Raw genomic sequence first — 14,384 nt, forward strand, 5'->3', positions numbered from 1 at the left:
TCATTCTGTGTGTGTGTGTGTGTGTGTCTGTGTGTGTGTCTGTGTGTGTCTGAGTTGTTCTGTCTCTTGCTAGTACCGTGTTCACCTTCAAGCAAACCGTCTCTCAACAAAGTTCAAACAAATGCAAAGTTTGTAAAGAAAGCAACCAACATTCTGAGCACCGAAGGTCAAAACCTGAGCACAGGAGCAGTGACGCCTTACGAACGAACAACCTGCACCCCCACAGCGAAAGCACATCAGCCGGAAACCAATCGTCAGGCGGCGCTATCGTGACGCTATCGTCGGTCTGAAGTAGGTAATGCGTCCTGAATGGGCACAACACATGCCGATAACAGGCCCCACCGCTGGGCATTAACTCCACAGACGCCAGTTGAAGCAAGCTTCTCTCTTTTTTTTTTTTTTTTTTTTTCACCTAAGGTCATTGACCGGACGTTGTGGACAAGGCCGATGTAAGCTGATAGGAGAGACGGTCAGTGACCAGTGGAACGGGCCGGTCAAAGATCTGACCAGCTATGTGCACGCGGGTGCATAGACACGGGTAAACCGAACAGTTCGCTCGAGCTGGTACTGTAAAAGTCATGCAAGAGAGACAGAAGCGCCAACTCGTGTGTAGAAAGTCTTGAAAAACATCAATGTGGCGCTCACGCACACATACACAAACATGCACAAAGAGAGAGGGGGCGGGGGAGAGAGAGAGAGGGGGGGGGAGACAGACAGACAGACAGAAAGGGAGGAGAGAAGTCCATCTAATTCTGTGCTGTACAATGTTCTGTCTATTAGACCCTTCAGTGTTCTCATGAGAATTCAAATGAGTCTGACTCTCCCCCACCCTGTTCCCACTCCCACCCACCCCCACCCCCCAAGCCCACTCCCCATCCCCCCATACAGCGGGCAGCCTGTCAGACAGATTAACCCTGGTCTGACGGACCAGACCCCTCACTTCCCACCCAGATCCCTGAGGATGAAAGGAGGTGGGGAGTTCGGGATGAGGGAGGGGGGATGACTTCTGCACTGGACACATCCACACAGACAGCCCAGGCTGGACTGCCCCCCCCCCCCCCCCCCCACACACACACACCCCTCATTTTCCCCACCCCACATCAGTTGAAAAAGATAAATAAAGACAGGAGAGAGAGGGGAGGGAGAGAGCGAGAGAGAAGTAGTGGTGGGTGAAGTGGAGGGAGGCGATCGTCCGGGGAGTTAAGAATGGAGAAACAGATCCTGCTGTGGAACGAAGCTCTCTCTCTCTCTCTCTCTCTCTCTCTCTCTCTCTCTCTCTCTCTCTTCATCTGCCCATCTATCTTTTGTCTTTTTCTTCTTTCTCTCTCTCTCTCTCTCTCTCTCTCTCTCTCTCTCTCTGTCGTACTCTGTCCTTTCTCTCTTTTCTACCCTTTGTTTGCTTTACATATATTGGCGCAGTTCTTTATAATGGATGTTAACACTGAAGCCCCACCTCCACCCCCCGCCCCCCTTACCCCTGTTGTCACGGGCAGAAAGGCCTACACAATAAACCATTCAGACTTCAGACTTCTCTCTCTTCAGACGCCAGGATAGCTTTCAACCTGTTCAGAAAGAGCGACTTGCCAATGGAAAATCGACAGAGGAAATAGCGGAGTTGAAACCTGGGTAAGTTCTTAAACTAGAGGAGGCAGTGGAGGCAGTTTGGGAAGGGAGGGGGTGATAAAAGGGGAAGGTGAGATGGAGAGCAGGCGGGGGCGTTCGCCAGCTGTACTTCCACTCCACCTGTACGGAACGAACATCATGTCCTGGTCACCCCGCTTGGACAAAAGTCAGTCTCAGCGCCACGGACGACAATCTTCATTCCATAATTAAAAAACCAAGAAGTGGGGAGGGTACTTGAACTGGCACTGGGATGGTAACCATTTCCTCTCACTTCGGACAGCAACACAACGGTGGTTTTTTCTTTTGTTTTTTGTTTTTTTGTTTTGTTTTGTTTTTCTGTGTTGGTGTTTTTAAAATAAACTGAAGCAAACAGATAGGGTAACAAGAAAACAGACCCGAGCCCGTCAGACCTTGACCCTGAAGGCAGTACAAACAGACACACGAAGGCACACATCCCCCCACGACCCAACCTCCCCCCCCCCACCCCACCCCCGTCACCTCCCCGACGAAGCCACCTCCCTCCACCATCACCCCCTCCTCCCAAAACTCCAAAGTTCACAACATACGAATAGAAGGCACCCCATCAAAATAGATTAACTGTCAGCGGCGCTGGCTGAGCTGTATGATGATAGTCGTGTCAGATCATCGGAACAGCAGAGGTGGCGACTGCTATCTGGACTAAGATTTGATAATAGTGGAGAGTATCTCGCCAAAGTTACATCCCCACTCTCTCGGCAAAGAGGTTTTCTTAACAGTCGGCGCTGGAAGACCTGAAAACTTTTATCATTAGATAACTCAGTGCGCTGTGAGTGCTGGTGCTGTGCGGGCAATGTCTACGACGCTCTAACGTGATAGGTTTGGTGTTGGGGTTTTCAGGCAGGCATGACAGCACTGGTCTTCTCTTCAAACAAGGTTCTCTAAGCGCTGGATGATCGGATTGTCTGGGCGCCTTGCCCCTTCTCGCCAAGGGCCATGACTGTGGTTGGTCCCTCCCTCATTTCTCACACCGCTAACCCCAGTGTTATTTCTCTCGGTGATGGTACTACCGCTCTTGACCCCCACCCCCTCCCCGCTCTCCCCTTGTCCCTCCCCCTCCCCGCCTCACACTTAGCGGCAGTCCCATATCAATACAAGTTCTCTCAGTAACGGTGCTCCTCTGACTACTCAGTGTATAGTCAGTCACCGGTGTCTCAGTCAGTTCTCTGGCGGTTCATCCAAACATCGTTTCCCTCAGAGAGGTCAGACGCGTGCTCTCCTCTCCGAAGACTACACTAGCGGTACGGTCCCTGTTCCTGATTTCCATTGCCGTCTGTCCTCCGCAGACTGCGCTAATATCCTTTCTCTCAGAGAGATGAAATACTGCCTTGTGCCTATCTTTATAGGTACTTCGTCTTCAGACTAGACACTGTTACGTTTCTAGTAGTAGTAGACAACCAAAGTGAACATTGATGTCCCAACAATAAATAGATAAATGAATAAATAACGAAACAAATAAATCATTCTGAGGAACGTGATTTGATGTTCTAACATTCAATAAGCTGTGGTGCCGACAGACGAAACGAGACCTTTCAAAAAGAGGAACACTTGTTTTCTTTGGTATTTACATTTATCTCCAGAGTCACGTGTGCACTTGATTTTTGCCCTTTTTGACAGAGCGTGTGAGTGCACGAAGACAACGAGGTCCCTTCTGACAGTCGGACAACAGTGGTGTCACCAGTACCCCCACAAACAGACGGACTCTTGACCAATGACTGACACAGCAGTGGTGTCACCAGTACCCCCACAAACAGACGGACTCTTGACCAATGACTGACACAGCAGTGGACAGCTGGCCTCTGGTCTGCCATCACCTTGTGCCTTCTGCCCGTCAGTCTGCTTCCTGTTGCTGTCCACTCTGTCCACCCTCTGACTGCAGTCATGGACTGCCCATGTCCACTCTGACAGTTCCTTCTCAGACTGTTGGTCACAGGACCTGTAGCGTACAGCTGCCTTCATTGCGGAGATTGGGGTGTCCATCAAACGAACGAGAAGAGGAGGAGGAGGAGGAAGATTGGGGTGTCCATCAAACAAACGAGAAGAGGAGGAAGAAGACTGGGGTGTCCATCAAACGAACGAGAAGAGGAGGAGGAGGAGGAAGATTGGGGTGTCCATCAAACAAACGAGAAGAAGAGGAGGAGGAGGAAGATTGGGGTGTCCATCAAACAAACGAGAAGAAGAGGAGGAGGAGGAAGATTGGGGTGTCCATCTAACGAACGAGAAGAAGAGGAGGAGGAGGAAGATTGGGGTGTCCATCTAACGAACGAGAAGAAGAGGAGGAGGAGGAAGATTGGGGTGTCCATCTAACGAACGAGAAGAAGAAGAGGAGGAGGAGGAAGATTGGGGTGTCCATCTAACGAACGAGAAGAAGAGGAGGAGGAGGAAGATTGGGGTGTCCATCTAACGAACGAGAAGAAGAGGAGGAGGAGGAAGATTGGGGTGTCCATCTAACGAACGAGAAGAAGAAGAGGAGGAGGAGGAAGATTGGGGTGTCCATCTAACGAACGAGAAGAAGAGGAGGAGGAGGAAGATTGGGGTGTCCATCTAACAAACGAGAAGAAGAGGAGGAGGAAGAAGAAGAAGAAATAACTGGTCAACCACTGACATGCTGTATCAAGTTCCATCCGCTTCTGACAGTTTGCTGCTAGTTGTAAAATAGTTCTGTACCACTATCAACAATATGCTTGAAATTACACGATGAACTACTGTTGTCCCTTCAATGTATTTTCCGCAAAGTTTGTGTTACCTTTGGTCCCTCCGCTAGGCTGTCTTGGGTTAAAAGATGAAGAATTTGTACTACCCTCGTCTGACAGTTTGTCTTGGGTTTTAACATGAATACCACCAATTCAGATTCAACACTGTTTCAAAGACACTCCTATCCCTTCTCGAAATTTACAGAGATTCAAAACTGAGCTTCTGGCTCTTTGACTTTTACTATGTCAGCTATCATCTCTCTTGACAGTCTGCTTCCGCTAAGATGCAAATGCTTCCGTTACTGTTACAAGACATGTGTAGGTTCTTACATCACACTGATACCTGACCCACGATAACAGTTCCAACGACAGCTTTGCAGGAAGTGTGCCTGAGGCTGATGCGTCTCTTAATTATTCACAGCTGATAATTAAGAAGTTTCTCTTTGAAATAAAATTATATGAATGCAAGAGAATTAAGCTTCATGTAACCTATGCTAGCTTTTGCTGCCTTGTCGAAACGCGAAAATATCCAGCATACAAACTGAAGTTGGTCGTGTAAAAATGAAAAAAGACAATTTCCCTAAGAAGATATAGCACGTCTTCTGGATGTTTGTCCACCGTTCTTCATGACTCATCACCCGCCCCTCCTAACAGTCTGTACAAGGTTATGAGGTGAACTACATTTCTCTGGCACCACGCCATGTCATTTTCTTTCCGTCCTTGTCAGAGAAAAAGCTAACACTGTCTGGTCCGCAATTCCTACACAGGGGAATAGTGTTGTCTGGCGGCACAGTGTTCTTTGGAAACTTTACAACATGACGTCAGCCACTTGTGCCCATTATTACATCTGTTTCTTCCTTTGTCCATGCGGAATAAAGGTGCTGTTTGCTTCAATTCACAAACTTCGTCTGGCATTCAGTAAGTCCAGACATGCCTGTGAAGACCATTGCATTCAATAGCCACACGCACACACCCACACACTGTTAATTTGTGTCTCAATGTTATGTTTTGATATTCATGGGATGTTGACTGCACTGTTGTAATTAACCCTTTTCGTGTGTATTCCCCTTTAATCCATCACACACGTAAGATGATGGATACAGAACGCAGTGACTGGCACAGGAAGGGGTCGCTGTGTGGGAAGGAGAGCGGAAGTGAGGGGGAGAAAAGTAAGAACACTGTAATGATCAAAGTGGTCAGGACGTCCACAGACATCACCATCCACACACGCTTCACCTTCATGGAGACGGTGACCCCTGAACAATCTTTTCATGCTGTGCTGGATAGATAAGACTTCCATAGCCCCTCAACATACTCAGCTTCCCCTCACCCACACGCCCGTCCACTTCACACACCAACACAAACATACACCACTCTCTCTCTCTCTCTCTCTCTCTCTCTCTCTCTCTCTCTCTGACACACACATAGGCTTTCACTCCTCTCCCTCAGTTCTGCTCCAGAAGCAAATTACCGTCGACTCCGGCGATGTGAAAGCTTTGTGGCGACATTTGGCAAATTGCATGCCGGAGCATCCCCAGAGCTGGCTGGGGCGATCAGCGAACTGGCAATTATGGCTGCTGCGCCCAGGGACCCGGAGTGGCGGCAACACTTTGCCTCTTGGTTCCTCTCCTTCACCCCCTGATCCCATCCCTGCCCTCCCATCTCCTTCATTAGTTCCCTTATCCCCCACCCACACAGCGCCGTGCCAACAGCGCTACAAGTCCTGCCTAGTTTCGTGCCGTGAAAGGGGGTTTGGATTCCCTCTTTTCTAATCGTCCCATATAAACGTCAACACAACTCTCAGTCAACTCCCTCCCCCCGCCCACTCCCTCCCCGTCCACTCCCCCCCCCCTCCCTTCCCCAGTGCACTGTTCCCCCTCAACTCCCCTCCCCATGCATAGGCACTTCCCTCGTCCCCTCCCCTGCCCTCCAGCAAAAAGCATACCCCTCCAGTCACTCCATCAGCAACTGGCTGAAAGACACTGCAACAGGGTCAGGCGAAGAAAGGGGTGAAGTAGGTAGAGTCATATTTTCCTGGTGTTTATTCCCGTTTGTATCCAGCAGTTGCAGCATGGAGATCGCCATCAACAACACTGACACCATCAGTTGAACAGGACTGTCTGACCAAACAGTGACATTTGGTCACCCTAACAACACTGACACCATCAGTTGAACAGGACAGTCTGACCAAACAGTGACATTCGGTCACCATAACAACACTGACACCATCAGTTGAACAGGACAGTCTGACCAAACAGTGACATTCGGTCACCATAACAACACTGACATCATCAGTTGAACAGGGCAGTCTGACCAAACAGTGACATTCGGTCACCATAACAACACTGACACCATCAGTTGAACAGGACAGACAGTCTGACCAAACAGTGACATTCGGTCACCATAACAACACTGACACCATCAGTTGAACAGGACAGACAGTCTGACCAAACAGTGACATTCGGTCACCATAACAACACTGACACCATCAGTTGAACAGGACAGACAGTCTGACCAAACAGTGACATTCGGTCACCATAACAACACTGACACCATCAGTTGAACAGGACAGTCTGACCAAACAGTGACACTCGGTCACCATAACAACACTGACACCATCAGTTGAACAGGACAGACAGTCTGAGCAAACAGTGACATTCGGTCACCATAACAACACTGACACCATCAGTTGAACAGGACAGACAGTCTGACCAAACAGTGACACTCGGTCACCATAACAACACTGACACCATCAGTTGAACAGAACAGACAGTCTGACCAAACAGTGACACTCGGTCACCATAACAACACTGACACCATCAGTTGAACAGGACAGACAGTCTGACCAAACAGTGACACTCGGTCACCATAACAACACTGACACCATCAGTTGAACAGGACAGTCTGACCAAACAGTGACACTCGGTCACCATAACAACACTGACACCATCAGTTGAACAGGGCAGTCTGACCAAACAGTGACACTCGGTCACCATAACAACACTGACACCATCAGTTGAACAGACAGTCTGACCAAACAGTGACACTCGGTCACCATAACAACACTGACACCATCACGTGAACAGGACAGTCTGACCAAACAGCGACACTCGGTCACCATAACAACACTGACACCATCAGTTCAACAGGACAGACAGTCTGACCAAACAGCGACACTCGGTCACCATAACAACACTGACACCATCAGTTGAACAGGACAGACAGTCTGACCAAACAGTGACACTCGGTCACCATAACAACACTGACACCATCACGTGAACAGGACAGACAGTCTGACCAAACAGTGACACTCGGTCACCATAACAACACTGACACCGTCAGTTGAACAGGGCAGTCTGACCAAACAGCGACACTCCTATGTCAAGTATAAACGGCACCGCTTGAATCATTGGCAGACAGTTGTAGCACAGGGACTCCCCGAGAAAATGGTTATCGGAAACATGCAATTGCAGCCACGGATATTTCTTCCAGGGGAGATCAAAGGCCTTGATTGCAGGCGTGCGGGAAACAGCAGCCAGCCATCCTGAGGGGCCGTTTCAGGGCCACCTCATGTGGATGTGAAAAGAATAATCGAACAGCAAGCAGTTCAGAGTCCGCCATAACTCACACAACCCGAGATGAGTGTTGGAATAAAGAGGAGGACTATGCCCTTCGTCTCCGTCACTTGCCACACCGGTCCCTGTTCGTTCAGTTCTGTGTCGTTTTCCTCATCAACAATGCCAAGGCTACTGTGCACACACATCAAGCTATACCCGGCTTCCGTGCTTTTTTTATACAGATTTCCTAATCCGAAAACCCCACGTTCAGTTTCAAGTGTATGACCACTGCTGTTCATGCTGCCAGCTGTAACGCAACATGGACAAGACTTCCCTGACAGTGTGTCTGACGTTGATATACAGCTAATACCCCATGAAAGGATTTTCTGGTCTTTCAGGTCAACTTCAGTGCACACCTCTTTATGTCTTAACACCCACATGAAAATATGCAAGCTGGGTATCAAACAGGCATGTCAAAGATTCTGTATTCCATGTCAGCATTCTCAGGCAATGGAAGAAAACACAGTAACGTCCAGCATGCACCCTACACAACAACCTCAGAACAAACTGGTATTGGTTGTGTAAAAGGAAAAAGAAGAAGACAAATTTCCCTGAGGTTATTTAGAATACATCCTGTTTTGTTTGCCGTTATCCATCCATCACACCTCTGGACAGTCTGTACAAGGTTAGGAAATGAACTTTACTTTATTCGGCACTTGGCCCATACAATGTTCCTCATGCCCTCGGCAGAGACCAAAAAAAAACTAATGCTGTCTGGTCTGAAATTCTTACACATGGGAATAACATTGTCTGACACCACACCATTCTTTGTCATCTTCACAACATGACGTAAGCCACTTGTGCTGTTTTCACCTTTTCTTATTGAAAACTTTCTCTGTCCGCGTGGACTGAGGATACCACACGTTTCAACAACGAGTTTGTCAGTCCACGTCACCAAGGTGAAAGTTTCACTCAGTAGACAGGCCCATAACAAAGCAGGAGATACACATGAGAGTGACTGACTCGATAATGGAAGGGGGGTGGGGGGTGGAGGACAAGGCTATAATCATAAAGAAAGTGGTCAAACGTCTGGTGGAAGTCTGCTGGCATTACCATCCATTCACACACACACACACACACACACACACACACACACACCATGCTTTGTCCCCATGCTTCACCATCATGACCATAATGACCACTGAACAACTTCTCATGCTGAGCCGGACATCGAACCTCTATTTCCATAACTGCCTCTGCCCGCTTCCCCACCACCCACCCCTCAAACAACCCCCACCCCCACCCCCACACCCCCCTCCCGCACACGCACTCCCCCTCCCCTCCACCCCGTAGTTCTGCTCCAGAAGCAAATTACCGTCGACTCCGGCGATGTGAAAGCTTTGCGGCGACATTTGGCAAATTGCATGCCGGAGCGTCCCCAGAGCTGGCTGGGGCGATCAGCGAACTGGCAATTATGGCTGCTGCGCCCAGGGACCCGGAGTGGCGGCAACACTTTGCCTCTTGGTTCCCCCACACACCCTCCTCCTGGTTCCCCTCTCCTTCATTAGTCCCCTCACCCTCACTGCAGGGGGCGGCAAACAGGGCAACAAGACCTGCCTCGTTTCGTCTAAACGGATGGGGGCTGAGAGGTTCGAGTCCCTCTTTTCCAGTGGTCCCTAAGTAACAAAACGTCAGAACAAATCACTGTATCAGCAACCACCAGCTTAAAGCAGTCTACCCCCACACCTCCACAACACCGCCACCTCCTGTGCCCTTGTCTTTCTTTCAGACAGTAGAGTTCAACATCTGATTGGAGATGGGCTGATCTGATTGGAGGAGATGTTGGACTAGTGTGATCTGATTGGAGGAGATGCTGGACTAGTGTGATCTGATTGGTGGAGATGTTGGACTAGTGTGATCTGATTGGAGGAGATGTTGGACTAGTGTGATCTGATTGGTGGAGATGTTGGACTAGTGTGATCTGATTGGAGGAGATGTTGGACTAGTGTGATCTGATTGGAGGAGATGTTGGAGTAGTGTGATCTGATTGGAGGAGATGTTGGAGTAGTGTGATCTGATTGGAGGAGATGTTGAAGTGGGGTGAACTGATTGGAGGAGATGTTGAAGTGGAATAATCTTATTGGAGGAGATGCTGGACTAGTGTGATCTGATTGGCGGAGATGTTGAAGTGGAATAATCTTATTGGAGGAGATGCTGGACTAGTGTGATCTGATTGGCGGAGATGTTGAAGTGGAATAATCTTATTGGAGGAGATGCTGGACTAGTGTGATCTGATTGGAAGAGATGTTGGAGTAGTGTGATCTGATTGGAGGAGATGTTGGAGTAGTATTATCTGATTGGTGGAGATGTTGGAGTAGTATGATCTGATTGGTGGAGATGTTGAAGTGGGATGGTCTGATTGGAGGAGATGTTGGAGTGGGGTGATCTGATTGGAGGAGATGTTGGAGTAGTATGATCTGATTGGTGGAGATGTTGAAGTGGGATGGTCTGATTGGAGGAGATGTTGGAGTGGGGTGATCTGATTGGAGGAGATGTTGAAGTAGGATGATCTGATTGGTGGAGATGTTGAAGTGGGGTGATCTGACTGGTGGAGATGTTGAAGTGGGGTGATCTGATTGGAGGAGATGTTGAAGTGGGGTGATCTGATTGGAGGAGATGTTGGTCTAGTGTGATCTGATTGGTGGAGATGTTGAAGTGGGGTGATCTGACTGGAGGAGATGTTAAAGTAGGATGATCTGACTGGAGGAGATGTTGGAGTGGGGTGATCTGACTGGAGGAGATGTTGAAGTAGGATGATCTGACTGGAGGAGATGTTGAAGTAGGATGATCTGACTGGAGGAGATGTTGGAGTGGGGTGATCTGACTGGAGGAGATGTTGAAGTAGGATGATCTGACTGGAGGAGATGTTGAAGTAGGATGATCTGACTGGAGGAGATGTTGAAGTGGGGTGATCTGATTGGTGAGGTGGAGATGTTGAAGTGGGATGGTCTGATTGGAGGAGATGTTGGAGTGGGGTGATCTGATTGGTGGAGATGTTGGAGTGGGGTGATCTGATTGGAGGAGATGTTGGAGTAGGGTGATCTGATTGGAGGAGATGTTGGAGTGGGGTGATCTGATTGGAGGAGATGTTGAAGTAGGGTGATCTGATTGGAGGAGATGTTGGAGTGGGGTGATCTGATTGGAGGAGATGTTGGACAGGAAAGGGGTAAAAGAGGGTGAGGCCATGAGGATTGGTGCAATCAAAGCAGCTGTTTTTCCTCAGGATTGACCTCTATTTCCATTCATCATTCATGCATATTCAACAGCATCAACGGCGGCCCCTTGAAAAACCATCCTCCACTAAAACAGGGCAGTCTGACCCAGGGCCGACAACCTGAAGTCAGTCAGTGCGGCACGTGGAGTCTTTGCGCGTGCAGTCCCTGGACAGGTTGACAGCGGAAGGGCTCCCTGAGAAAATGGCCATCGGAAACAGCCAATTTGCTGCCAGTGCCAGACTAACAGGAATGATCAAAGCCAGCCATTACCCACGTCTTCTGGATAACAGCAGCCACAGACCGCTAAAAAGAAGAAACCAAAATAATAATAATACTAAATAAAAAGAAGTGGTGCAGAGGCGGGCATAAATTTGCCAACTCACGTGTTCTTATCAAACAGTCTTCCACTGACAGAGCAGTTAAGAGCCGGGCATTAACTCACATAATGAGGAGTGCAAGCAATCTGTCGTTGAACGCTGTGTGTGTGTGTGTGTGTGTGTGTGTGTGTGTGTAAGCGTGCGTGGGCTCTCTCTCTCTCTCTCTCTCTCTCTCTCTCTCGTGGGGGGCGGGCGTGTGGGTGTGGGCGGGTGGTGCTCCTCCCCATCAAGGCTGTAATTGAGCACGTGCACTAATCTCAGCACTGCTGGCTTTCTTCTTCGTCGGTGTTGTCTTCTTTGTTCTTCTGCATTAACAGTGTAGTGGGCTGCAACAAGTGAAAGTCCTTCGCCTCATTCCAGCTCTTCCTTCAGACACTACAGAAAAAAACCTATCATGCTCCAACAAGAGGGGGTTGGGGGGATCGAGGGGGAGGGAGTAGGAGTTGTATGTGTGAAGGGGGGTGGGGGGTGGGGAGGGCTCACAATTAATAACGCACAAAAAGGCATGTATTTAGCGTATCTATATGCACACATGCCGAGAGAGATATACAGAGAGGGGGGGTGGTGAAGGAAAAGGGACTGAAGACGGAAGGGGATGGAGAGGGGTCAGATTTTTTTTGTTTGTTTTGTTTTGTTTTTGTTTTGTTTTTTTTGCAAGGTCAAGGCCTCCTTAGAAGGGATTGTGTGAACACGCCATCAAAGGGCACTACAAATTTTACGATCAAGAGAGAGACGGAGGGGGGGCGGGGGGGGCGGGCGGCAGACTGGGTAGAGATACTTATATGGAAAAGTTATTAGGGAACTATAGCAACAGACAGATGAAAAGAAACCACAAAAAAGACACGTATTTCAGACATTCGAGAAACCGACCCCCCCCACCCACCCCTATCCCCGAATTTCCTTCCCTTCTACCAACCGTCTCACTCCCATTGTTTCTACCACATCCCGACCCCCGCGCCCCCCCCCCCTCCTCCCCCCTCTCGACCCCCACACCCCACCCCTCCCGCACTAAAGTCTGTCGTGTGACTCACCACTCCCCAACATCAACCCTTCATCCCCAACCCCCCTCACACCCACACACACGTCCCACAACCTTAAGCTCTTCCCTCTTCCCCCTAATGGCCATCTCCTCTACTAAAGCCAACCCTACACCCCCCAACCCCGACTCCTCAACACCCCTCCCCACCTCCCTCCCTCCTTCCCTCCCCTTGTCCAAATGACTCTGATGAAATTACATGGCCTTCGTGCGCTGTCTGCTTTGACACATCAAACACTCTGTGTGTGTGTGTGTGTGTGTGTGTGTGTGTGTGTGTGTGTGTGTGTGTGTGTGTGTGTGTGCGCGTGTTTCTGTGTGTGTCTGTGTCTGTGTGTGCGTATGCAGTGTAGTGTAGTGTAGTGTAGTGTGCTTGTACCTATGCCTGTGTGTAACACTGCAAATGTGTTTGGTGTCTTGCAGTGTGTGTGTGTGTGTGTGTGTGTGTGTGTGTGTGTGTGTGTGTGTGTGTGTGTGAATGACTGAGTGAGTTTGTGTGTGTGTGTCTGTGTGTGTGTGTCTGTGTGTGTCTCTGTGTGTGTGTGTGTGTGTGTGTGTGTGTGTGATGGCCGCACCCAAGGGGAGGAGGATGCCGGTACACGCCAATGTTCCATTCCGGGAATGAAATGACGGAATCTGACTCTGTGCTCCGTGTGCCTGCAAACCTCCCCGCCGGGTCAGAGGTCAGAGACGTGTGGACACACACACACACACACACACACACACACACACACACACACACACACACACACACACACACACACACACACAGGGCACGGACACGAGACAGATGGAGAAGCCTTGGTCCATACAGTCACGTGAACCTCTCGTTTGTTCTTCCGTCTTCCCGCTGTCACCGGTGTCCCGGAATAAAAAACAAAAAACACCTACTTCCGTTTTGTCCGCACAGGAAAATCGGAAGAGACATCAGTTTTGGTGTGACCCCACCCACCCTACCCCACCCCACCCCACCACTTTCTATTCACCGTATATCCTCCTCCTTTCGTTACAGAGTTGCACAACAAACTACTGAAACCACCAATGTGGTGTACGCGAATTATCCGGGGACGAAAGGGGTGTAAGAAATGAGGGAGGGGCATTTATAAGGGTCGCTTTACATCTGTTGACCACTCACGTCCACCAACGCACTCACACTGTTAAAGGAAGCTGTCTCTGATATAGTAAAAACACAACACAGAGTTCGGGGTCAGCTGGCTTCTGTCATTTGTCTTAATCACCCCCCGCCACTCTCACTAACCGCTCTCTCCGTTTCTCGTCCAATAACTGTTTTTTGCAGTGAATCATTATGAAAATGACATCCACTGCACTCTTAACACACCCCAATCCCGCCTCAAACCAAAATTGTTGTGAAGGCAACTGGACTTCAGACGGCAAGAAGTATAATCTATTATTATAAGCGTGTCTCCGCTTTGGACAGGCACGCATGCAAAAACTTTATTGAACGTGCATTGTCGCATGTGCAATGTGTGTGTGCGTTGTGTGTGTGTGTGTGTGTGTGTGTGTGTGTGTGTGTGTGTGTGTGTGTGTGTGAGTGTGTGTATGCGCGTGAATCGATCTCCGTTATGGCTAAACAGCCTGCCAAGAGAAACCTTGGCATTTTCAATTTATTACAACCAACCAGCCACGCAGAAGAAAGAAAGAAAGAAAAGACCCAAAACAACGTGCAGCGCCAAGACAGCTGACAGAAACAGACGTGTCTCCGGTTCAGGGTTGGCAGGTCAGCGTGGATGTGGCCATCATCATCAACAACAACCTTTCGGCCTGACGTG

General features: G+C 49.3%; 1 protein-coding gene across 5 annotated transcripts in view; it reads right to left on the reverse strand.

Moving 5' to 3' along the window:
• The window catches only part of LOC143286698 (uncharacterized), a 251,817-nt gene that overhangs the window by 122,279 nt on the left and 115,154 nt on the right, over positions 1-14,384 (reverse strand). The gene's annotated exons all lie outside the window — the stretch shown is intronic.

Source organism: Babylonia areolata, chromosome 10 (genome assembly GCF_041734735.1).
Source record: "Babylonia areolata isolate BAREFJ2019XMU chromosome 10, ASM4173473v1, whole genome shotgun sequence".
In the NCBI taxonomy this organism is placed as follows: domain Eukaryota; kingdom Metazoa; phylum Mollusca; class Gastropoda; order Neogastropoda; family Buccinidae; genus Babylonia; species Babylonia areolata.